Consider the following 12,372-nt stretch of genomic DNA (forward strand, 5'->3'; position numbering starts at 1 on the left):
ATTATTAAAAGTCTCCTGATGAAAAAAAGCCCAGGACCAGATGAACCCATTCAGAATTTTATCAGTCCTTCATAGAAGACCTAATACCAATACTGTCCAAACTATTCCATGAATTAGAAACAAAAGGAGCGTTACCCAATTCCCTTTATGAAGCCACAATATGATTATACCTAAACCACACAAAGACTCTACAAAGAAAGAGAACTTCAGACCAATTTCCCTTATGAATATCCATACAAAAATACTCAGTAAAATTCTCACAAATTGAATCAAAGAACACATGAAAAGGATCATCTATCATGATCAAGTAGGCTTCATCCAAGGGATGCAGAGATGGTTCAATATATAGAAATCCATCAATGTAATCCACTATATAAATAAACTCAAAGAAAAAAACACACACAATTAGATGCTGAAGAAGCATTTGACAAAATTCAACATCCCTTCATGCTAAAAGTCTTGGACAGACCAGGAATTCAAGGCCCATAACTTAACATAGTAAAGGCAATATACAGCAAACCAGTAGCCAACATCAAACTAACTGGAGTCAAACTTGAAGCAATCCCACTAAAATCAGGCACCAGACAAGGCTGCCCACTCTCTCACTAATTATTCTATATGTACTTGAAGTCATAGCCAGAGCAATCAGATGACAAAAGGAGGTCAAAGGGATACAAATTAGAAAGGAAGAAGTCAAAATATCACTATTGGCAGATGATATGATAGTACATTTAAGTGACCCCAAAATTTCTACCAGAAAACTACTAAGCCTGAAAAACAACTTCAGCAAAGTGGCTGAATATATAAAATTAACTCAAACAGATCAGTAGCCTTTCTCTATTCAAAAGATAAACAGGCTGAGAAAGAAATTAGGGAAATGAAACCCTTTACAATAGTCACAAACAATATAACAAACTTTGGTGTGGCTCTAACCAAGCCAGTAAAAGAACTTCATGTCTCTGAAGAAAGAAATTGAAGATCTCAGATGATAGAAAGCCCTCCCGTGCTCATGGATTGGCAGGACTAATATTGTAAAAAATAGCCATCTTGCCAAGAGTAATCTACAGAGTCAATGCAATCCCCATCAAAATTCCAACTCAAATCTTCACAGAGTTGGAAAGAACAATTTGCAAATTCATTTGAAATAACAAAAGACCCAGGAGAGCAAAAACTATCCTCAACAATAAAAGAACTTCTAGGGGAATCACCATCCCTGAACTCAAAGTATACTACTGAACAATAATGATAAAAATTGCCTGGTATTGGCATAGAGACAGACAGGTAGATCAGTGGAATAGAATTGAAGACCCAGAAATGAGCCCAGACACCCATGGTCACTTGATCTTTGACAAAGGAACTAAAACCATCTAGTGGATAAAAGATAGCACTTTAAACAAATGGTGCTGGTTCAACTGGAGGTCAACACGTAGAAGAATGCAAATCAATCCATTCTTATCACCCTGTACAAGCCTCAAGTCCACTTGGATCAACGGCCTTCACATAAAACAGATAAACTGAAACAAATATAACAGAAAGTGGGGAAGAGCCTTGAACACATGGGCACGGGGAAAACTTTCCTGAACAGAACACCAATGGCTTATGCTCTAAGATCGAGAATTGATAAATGGGACCTCATAAAATTGCAAAGCTTCTGTAAGAAGAGACTGCACCCTGCACACATCTCTGACGCCAGAGGAAAACACCAAAAGCCATCTGGAACCCTGGTGCACAGAAGTTCCCGGAAAGGGCGGCACAGATCTTCCTGGTTGCTGCCGCCGCGGAGAGCTCGTAGGCAGTACCCCACGAGCAAACTTGGGCCTCAGGACCACAGGTAAGACCAACTTTTCTGCTGCAAGAGACCTGCCTGGTGAACTCAGGACACACGGAGGCAAAATTCCTCTAGGACCGGGCACTTCCGGTGTTTACCAGGAGTCCCAAACCCGCGGATCCCGGCCCGCAGCAGCTCACTGCTCCCAAACCCCATGGGAGAGAGACCTCACTGCCTGGTCAGGTGGGCACTCCTGAGGCTGCAGAGCAGAAGAGACCACCAACACTGCCCAACCCTGCCCACATCCCTGGCCCAAGAGGAAACTGTATACGGCCTCTGGGTTCCCGCAGAGGAGGGCCCAGGAGCGGCAGGACCCCTGTGCCTGAGACACCACCAGAACCAGAAGGAAACAGACCGGATAAACAGTTCTCTGCACCCAAATCCCGTGGGAGGGAGAGCTGAACCTTCAGAGAGGCAGACAAGCCTGGGAAACCAGAAGAGACTGCTCTCTGCACACACATCTCGGACGCCAGAGGAAAAAGCCAAAGACCATCTGGAACCCTGGTGCACTGAAGCTCCCGGAAACGGCGGCACAGGTCTTCCTGGTTGCTGCTGCTGCAGAGAGCCCGTGGGTAGCACCCCACGAGCGAACTTGAGCCTCGGGACCACAGGTAAGACCAACTTTTCTGCTGCAAGAAAGCTGCCTGGTGAACTCAAGACACAGGCCCACAGGAACAGCTGAAGACCTGTAGATAAGAAAAACTACATGCCCTAAAGCAGAACACTCTGTCCCCATAACTGGCTGAAAGAAAACAGGAAAACAGGTCTACAGCACTCCTGACACACAGGCTTATAGGACAGTATAGCCACTGTCAGAAATAGCAGAACAAAGTAACACTAGAGATAATCTATGGCGAGAGGCAAGCGCAGGAACCCAAGCAACAGAAACCAAGACTACCTGGCATCATTGGAGCCCAATTCTCCCACCAAAGCAAACACGGAATATCCAAACACACCAGAAAAGAAAGATCTAGTTTCAAAATCATATTTGATCAGGATGCTGGAGGACTTCAAGAAAGACGTGAAGAACGTTAGAGAAACACAGGAAAACATTAATAAACAAGTAGAAGCCTACAGAGAGGAATCGAAAAAATCCCTGAAAGAATTCCAGGAAAACATAAATAAACAAGTAGAAGCCCATAGAGAGGAGTCACAAAAATCCCTGAAAGAATTTCAGGAAAACACAATCAAACAGTTGAAGGAATTAAAAATGGAAATAGAAGCAATCAAGAAAGAACACATGGAAACAATCCTGGATATAGAAAACCAAAAGAAGAGACAAGGAGCTGTAGATACGAGCTTCACCAACAGAATACAAGAGATGGAAGAGAGAATCTCAGGAGCAGAAGATTCCATAGAAATCATTGACTCAACTGTCAAAGATAATGTAAAGCGGAAAAAGCTACTGGTCCAAAACATACAGGAAATCCAGGACTCAATGAGAAGATCAAACCTAAGGATAATAGGTATAGAAGAGAGTGAAGACTCCCAGCTCAAAGGACCAGTAAATATCTTCAACAAAATCATAGAAGAAAACTTCCCTAATCTAAAAAAAGAGATACCCATAGGCATACAAGAAGCCTACAGAACTCCAAATAGATTTGACCAGAAAAGAAACACCTCCCGTCACATAATAGTCAAAACACCAAACACACAAAATAAAGAAAGAATATTAAAAGCAGTAAGGGAAAAAGGTCAAGTAACATATAAAGGCAGACCTATCAGAATCACACCAGACTTTTCGCCAGAAACTATGAAAGCCAGAAGATCCTGGACAGATGTCATACAGACCCTAAGAGAACACAAATGCCAGCCCAGGTTACTGTATCCTGCAAAACTCTCAAGTAACATAGATGGAGAAACCAAGATATTCCATGACAAAACCAAATTTACACAATATCTTTCTACAAATCCAGCACTACAAAGGATAATAAATGGTAAAGCCCAACATAAGGAGGCAAGCTATACCCTAGAAGAAGCAAGAAACTAATCGTCTCGGCAACAAAACAATGAGAAGAAAAGCACACAAACATAACCTCATCTCCAAATATGAATATAACAGGAAGCAATAATCACTATTCCTTAATATCTATCAACATCAATGGCCTCAACTCCCCAATAAAAAGACATAGATTAACAAACTGGATACGCAACGAGGACCCTGCATTCTGCTGCCTACAGGAAACACACCTCAGAGACAAAGACAGACACTACCTCAGAGTGAAAGGCTGGAAAACAACTTTCCAAGCAAATGGTCAGAAGAAGCAAGCTGGAGTAGCCATTCTAATATCAAATAAAATCAATTTCCAACTAAAAGTCATCAAAAAAGATAAGGAAGGACACTTCATATTCATCAAAGGAAAAATCCACCAAGATGAACTCTCAATCCTAAATATCTAAACCCCAAATACAAGGGCACCTACATACGTAAAAGAAACCTTACTAAAGCTCAAAACACACATTGCACCTCACACAATAATAGTAGGAGATTTCAACACCCCACTCTCATCAATGGACAGATCATGGAAACAGAAATTAAACAGTGATGTCGACAGACTAAGAGAAGTCATGAGCCAAATGGACTTAATGGATATTTATAGAACATTCTATCCTAAAGCAAAAGGATATACCTTCTTCTCAGCTCCTCATGGTACTTTCTCCAAAATTGACCATATAATTGGTCAAAAAACGGGCCTCAACAGGTACAGAAAGATAGAAATAATCCCATGCGTGCTATCGGACCACCACGGCCTAAAACTGGTCTTCAATAACAATAAGGGAAGAATGCCCACATATACGTGGAAATTGAACAATGCTCTACTCAATGATAACCTGGTCAAGGAAGAAATAAAGAAAGAAATTAAAAACTTTTTAGAATTTAATGAAAATGAAGATACAACATACTCAAACTTATGGGACACAATGAAAGCTGTGCTAAGAGGAAAACTCATAGTGCTGAGTGCCTGCAGAAAGAAACAGGAAAGAGCGTATGTCAGCAGCTTGACAGCACACCTAAAAGCTCTAGAACAAAAAGAAGCAAATACACCCAGGAGGAGTAGAAGGCAGGAAATAATCAAACTCAGAGCTGAAATCAACCAAGTAGAAACAAAAAGGACCACAGAAAGAATCAACAGAACCAAAAGTTGGTTCTTTGAGAAAATCAACAAGATAGATTAAACCCTTAGCCAGACTAACGAGAGGACACAGAGAGTGTGTCCAAATTAACAAAATCAGAAATGAAAAGGGAGACATAACTACAGATTCAGAGGAAATTTAAAAAATCATCAGATCTAACTATAAAAGCCTATATTCAACAAAACTTGAAAATCTGCAGGAAATGGACAATTTCCTAGACAGATACCAGGTACCGAAGTTAAATCAGGAACAGATAAACCAGTTAAACAACCCCATAACTCCTAAGGAAATAGACGCAGTCATTAAAGGTCTCCCAACCGGGGGCAGGGGATTTAGCTCAGTGGTAGAGCGCTTACCTAGGAAGTGCAAGGCCCTGGGTTCGGTCCCCAGCCCCGAAAAAAAGAACCAAAAAAAAAAAAAAAAAAAAAAGGTCTCCCAACCAAAAAGAGCCTAGGTCCAGATGGGTTTAGTGCAGAATTCTATCAAACCTTCATAGAATACCTCATACCAATATTATCCAAACTATTCCACAAAATTGAAACAGATGGAGCACTACTGAATTCCTTCTATGAAGCCACAATTGCTCTTACACCTAAACCACACAAAGACCCAACAAAGAAAGAGAACTTCAGACCAATTTCCCTTATGAATATCAATGCAAAAATACTCAATAAAATTCTGGCAAACCGAATCCAAGAGCACATCAAAACAATCATCCACCATGATCAAGTAGGCTTCATCCCAGGCAGGCAGGGATGGTTTAATATACGGAAAACCATCAACGTGATCCATTATATAAACAAACTGAAAGAACAAAACCACATGATCATTTCATTAGATGCTGAGAAAGCATTTGACAAAATTCAACACCCTTCATGATAAAAGTCCCAGAAAGAATAGGAATTCAAGCCCCATACCTAAACATAGTAAAAGCCATATACAGCAAACCAGCTGCTAACATTAAACTAAATGGAGAGAAACTACAAGCAATCCCACTAAAATCAGAGACTAGACAAGGCTGCCCAATCTCTCCCTACTTATTCAATATAGTTCTTGAAGTTCTAGCCAGAGCAATCAGACAACAAAAGGAGGTCAAGGGGATACAGATCGGAAAAGAGGAAGTCAAAATATCACTATTTGCAGATGATATGATAGTATATTTAAGTGATCCCAAAAGTTCCACCAGAGAACTACTAAACCTGACAAACGACTTTAGCAAAGTGGCTGGGTATAAAATTAACTCAAATAAATCAGTAGCCTTCCTCTACACACAAGAGAAACAAGCCAAGAAAGAAATTAGGGAAACGACACTCTTCATAATAGACCCAAATAATATAAAGTACCTCAGTGTGACTTTAACCAAGCAAGTAAAAGATTTGTACAATAAGAACTTCAAGACTCTGAAGAAAGAAATTGAAGAAGACCTCAGAAGATGGAAAGATCTCCCATGCTCACGGATTGGCAGGATTAATATAGTAAAAATGGCCATTCTACCAAAAGCGATCTACAGATTCAATGCAATCCCCATCAAAATACCAATCCAATTCTTCAAAGAGTTAGACAGAACAATTTGCAAATTCATCTGGAATAACAAAAAACCCAGGATAGCTAAAACTATCCTCAACAATAAAAGGACTTCAGGGGGAATCACTATTCCTGAACTCAAGCAGTATTACAGAGCAATAGTGATAAAAAACTGCATGGTATTGGTACAGAGACAGACAGATAGACCAATGGAACAGAATTGAAGACCCAGAAATGAACCCACACACCTATGGGCACTTGATTTTTGACAAAGGAGCCAAAACCATCCAATGGAAAAAAGATAGCATTTTCGGCAAATGGTGCTGGTTCAACTGGAGGGCAACATGTAGAAGAATGCAGATCGATCCATGCTTATCACCCTGTACAAAGCTTAAGTCCAAGTGGATCAAGGACCTCCACATCAAACCAGATACACTCAAACTAATAGAAGAAAAACTGGGGAAGCATCTGGAACACATGGGCACTGGAAAACATTTCCTGAACAAAACCCCAATGGCTTATGCTCTAAGATCAAGAATCGACAAATGGGATCTCAAACTGCAAAGCTTCTGTAAGGCAAAGGACACTGTGGTTAGGACAAAACGGCAACCAACAGATTGGGAAAAGATCTTTACCAATCCTACAACAGATAGAGACCTTATATCCAAAATATACAAAGAAGTCAAGAAGTTAGACCGCAGGGAGACAAATAACCCTATTAAAAAATGGGGTTCAGAGCTAAACAAAGAATTCACAGCTGAGGAATGCCGAATGGCTGAGAAACACCTAAAGAAATGTTCAACATCTTTAGTCATAAGGGAAATGCAAATCAAAACAACCCTGAGATTTCACCTCACACCAGTGAGAATGGCTAAGACCAAAAACTCAGGTGACAGCAGATGCTGGCGAGGATGCGGAGAAAGAGGAACACTCCTCCATCGTTGGTGGGATTGCAGACTGGTACAACCATTCTGGAAATCAGTCTGGAGGTTCCTCAGAAAATTGGACATTGAACTGCCTGAGGATCCAGCTATACCTCTCTTGGGTATATACCCAAAAGATGCCCCAACATATAAAAAAGACACGTGCTCCACTATGTTCATAGCAGCCTTATTTATAATAGCCAGAAGCTGGAAAGAACCCAGATGCCCTTCAACAGAGGAATGGATACAGAAAATGTGGTACATCTACACAATGGAATATTACTCAGCTATCAAAAACAATGACTTTATGAAATTCGTAGGCAAATGGTTGGAACTGGAAAATATAATCCTGAGTGAGGTAACCCAATCACAGAAAAACACACATGGTATGCACTCATTGATAAGTGGCTAGTAGTCCAAATGCTTGAATTACCCTAGATGCCTAGAACAAATGAAACTCAAGACGGATGATCAAAATGTGAATGCTTCACTCCTCCTTTAAAAGGAGAACAAGAATACCCTTGGCAGGGAATAGAGAGGCAAAGATTAAAACAGACACAGAAGGAACACCCATTCAGAGCCTGCCCCACATGTGGCCCATACATATACAGCCACCCAATTAGACAAGATGGATGAAGCAAAGAAGTGCAGACCGACAGTTGCCGGAGGTAGATCGCTCCTGAGAGACACAGCCAGAATACAGCAAACACAGAGGCGTATGCCAGCAGCAAACCACTTCACTGAGAATAGGACCCCCGCTGAAGGAATCAGAGGAAGAACTGGAAGAGCTTGAAGGGGCTCGAGACCCCAAAAGTACAACAATGCCAAGCAACCAGAGCTTCCAGGGACTAAGCCACTACCTAAAGACTATACATGGACTGACCCTGGACTCTGACCTCATAGGTAGCAATGAATACCCTAGTAAGAGCACCTGTAGAAGGGGAAGCCCTGGGTCCTGCTAAGACTGAACCCCCAGTGAACTAGATTGTTGGGGGGAGGGTGGGGAGGGGAACACCTATAAAGAAAGGGAGGGAGGAGGGAGATGTTTGCCCGGAAACCGGGAAAGGGAATAACACTCGAAATGTATATAAGAAATACTCAAGTTAATAAAAAAAATGCAAAGCTTCTGTAAGGCAAAGGACACTGTCAATAGGACAAAATGGCAACCAACAGATTGGGTAAAGATCTTTACCAATCCTACATCTGATAGAGGGCTAATATCCAATATATACAAAGAACTCATGAAGCTAATCTCCAGAGAGTTAAATAACCCTATTAAAAATGGCCTACAGAGCTAAACAAAGAATTCTCAGCTGAGGAATATTGAATGGCTGAGAAGCACCTAAATGTTTAATATCCTTACTCATCAGGGAAATACAAATCAAAAGAATCCTGAGATTCCTCCTCACACCAGTCAGAATGGCTAAGATCAAAAACTCTGGTGACAACAGATGCTGGCAATGGTGTGGAGAAAGGAGAACACTCCTCAATTGTTGGTGTGATTGAAAGCTGGTACAACCACTCTCAGTCTGGAGGTTCCTCAGAAAATTGAACATAGTACTACCTGAGGACCCAGTTATACCACTCCTGAGCATATACACAAATGATGCTCCAACATAAAACAAAGACACATGCTCTACTATGTTCATAGCAGCCTTATTTATAATAGCCAAAAGCTGGAAAGAACCCAGATGTCCTTCAACAGAGGAATGGATACAAAAAATGTGGTACATCTACACAATGGAGTACTACTCAGCTATCAAAAACAATGACTTCATGAAACTCATGGGCAAATGGATGGAACTAGAAAATATCATCCTGAGTGAGGTAACCCAATCATAAAAAAACCACAAACGGTATGCACTCACTGATAAGTGGATATTTTCCCAAAAACTCGAATTACCCAAGATAAAATCCATAGACCACATGAAATTCAAGAAGGAAGACCAAAGTGTGAATGCTTCAGTCCTTCTTAAAGGGGGCAACAAAAATATTCACAGCAGGAGATATGGAGACAAAGTTTGGAGCAGAGACTGAAGGAACAGCCACTCAGAGTCTGTCCCACCTGGGGACCCAGCTGATATACATACAACCATCAAACCCAGACAACAATGCTGAAGCCAAGAAGTGCTTGCTGACAGGAGCCTGCTATAGCTGTCTCCTGAGAGGCTCTACCTAGCATGACAAATACAGAGGTGAATCCTAGCAGCCAACCATTAAACTGAGAATGGAGTCCTCATTTGGAGGAGTTAGAAAAAGAATTGAAGGAGCCAGCCAAAGGGGCTTGCAACCCCATAAGAACAACAATACCAACCAACCAGGGCTCCCAGGGACTAAACCACTATCCAAAGAGTATACATGAACAGACCCATGGCTCCAGCTGCATATGTAGCAGAGGATGGCCTTGTTGGACACAAATGGGAGGAGATGCCCTTGGTCCTGCCAAGGCTGGACCCCCCAGTGTAGTGGAATGTCAGGTTGGGGGGGCAGGAAGGGAGGTTTTGGGAGAGGGGGAATACACTCATAGAAGGAGGGGTGATGAGATGGGAGTTTATGGACAGGAAACCGGGAAAGGGGATAACATTTGACATGTAAATAAAAAATTCCAATTAAAAAACAAAAAGCTGGAACTAAGTCTTGTGTTCCTTAATGTATAGGCATAATATGTATCTAAAATGAAGGTACAGTATATATTATGTTAACAAAATTTGTATCAATATAAAAAGATGTATGCCAATGAAAACCTCAAACCTGTATTAATATATAATAATCCATAGCATTGTAAACAAAATTAACTTTATTTGAGAATAGCAATAGCACTCAGTTGAATAGTAGATTCTATAATCTATCCTTTTATTCTGTTACTTCTATATGGTAATTTTATATTCCCTCCCTTTTCTTCTCAACTGTCTTCCCTTTATCTAAGAAAGAAAGGAAGGTAGAGAAAAGGAAAGGAATTATAGAAATCCTTGAGTCTAAGCGATTTTGTTTCCTCCCTGTTCAAGACCAGTTATTTGTAAATCATCCTCTAAATTGACAACATATGTTTAACTCATAAAATGACCAAAACCATCCACCCCAACTGGGACTGGGACAACGACCTTCTTACAATTGCTTCCTGATGACTTGGGGCCCAAAGGAAATTGGGAAAATGGTTAAGTCAAAGGAAAGCAGCTGGCATCATTTGTTGTCCAGTTTCTGTATGCTGAGGAGGTTCAGGCCTAAGTGAGGTTCTGACTGGATCAGTCTGTAAGACTGGATGAATTAAGATCATCTGGGGTCAACACCTTTCTGAAGCTATTCTGGAATCAAGTCTCCTGAGGAATGGTATCAAAGCAGTCTGAGGCAGGATCAGGCATCCCAACATCCTCCAGGATGGATCTTATTAGGGGTGCTGCTTTGAGGTCATTGTCTGAAAACATAGTTCCTTACAAGTAATACATAGTTAAGTGCTAACAATGTATGGAATGTGCAAGGTGCACAATTCAGCCAAAGATGACTTTCTGTTCTTCAGTGAAGCAGATAAAAGACATCTGTCTTTCCTTAAAAATTAGTTTGGATTTTATATCAGATTGTAGTATCAATTTTTATCTATCCCATTTAAAGGAGTGGTATGAAAGTCTTGAATATTTTGTAGTCAACAAGAGCTATTGACTAACAAACTTTTTTAATATCCCAGACAATCTCCAAGCTGTTCTTAAGTAGCAGAGTCAGCTCATACATTACCTGTCTTGTTGAACTTGCCATTCTCCCTCTTTTTGTCTGTAACCAAGAGCTTCAGGGAGTCTTTCCTTGGTCAAATCTTATTTTCAACGATGTAGATGGAAGACATAGCTTTTCTTTTCCTGCTGGAAAAGTGTAAAATCTCCCCAACATAATTTGTTTTCTTCCATTTTGGAATTAGGATATCTATAGACTGATCTAACTCAGCAATCCTTTCTAAAACATAGCATACCTTAAAAGTTGTGCTATTTGTTTCAAATCATCTTTAGGAGATATCATATCCCCCTTCTATGAGCATTTCCTTCAAAGTCCTCATAAGTCATTTTTATAATGGCTTGACCTGAAGGACTATAAGCTATATCCTAATAGACTTCATGCAATAATGACCATAAAATGCTTGTATATGTCTAAGCATCATCAGTTTTAATCTGTAAAAGCATCTCCAAGATAGTCATCATCTCTAATAAATGTGTACTCTCAAAATTGTCCTCCTCAGAACTCAAGGCAAAAGTCATTTGGAAGTCCAAAGTGTATCAATTGTATGATGTATCAACATATGTACATATTCCTATTCTCCAAACTCTGTAAAATGAAATATACAATCTGTTGTGTGGCGTTGCTTTAAGTTAGCATCAATACGTCCCAGTTTTCATCTGAGTCAGAGAGGATCCTGGCCTCTAGCTCTTCATCTACTCTCCCCATACCCAGAGGCAGCTTGACTCTTAGGAGCTCTGACACACCCAGGCTCTCAGGACTACAGGATCACAGGAGCACAAAAACAGCTGGACTCGCAGGAATTCAGACACAACCAGGATCATAGGCTCACAGGAGGGACAGGCTCCAGTCAGAGAAAGCAAGGTCAGTTAACACCAGAGATAACCAGATGACAAGAGGCAAGCACAAGAATATAAGCAACAAACACCAATGCTACATGGCAACATCAGAACCCAGTTCTCACATCACAGCAAGCTCTGGATACCCCCAACATACCTGAAAGGCAAGATTGAGATCTAAAATCCCATCTCATGAAGATGATAGAGGACTTTCAGAAGGACATAAATAACTCCATTAAAGAAATACAGGAAAACACAGGTTAAAAGTAGAAGCCCTTAAAGAGGAAACACATAAATAGCTTAAAAAAATATAGGAAAACACAATCAAACAGGTGAAGGAATTGAAAAAAACAAGCCAGGATACAAAAATGGAAATAGAAACATTAAAGAAAACACAAAGGGAGAC

Source organism: Rattus norvegicus, chromosome 6 (assembly GCF_021556685.1).
Source record: "Rattus norvegicus strain SHRSP/BbbUtx chromosome 6, alternate assembly SHRSP_T2T, whole genome shotgun sequence".
In the NCBI taxonomy this organism is placed as follows: Eukaryota; Metazoa; Chordata; class Mammalia; order Rodentia; family Muridae; genus Rattus; species Rattus norvegicus.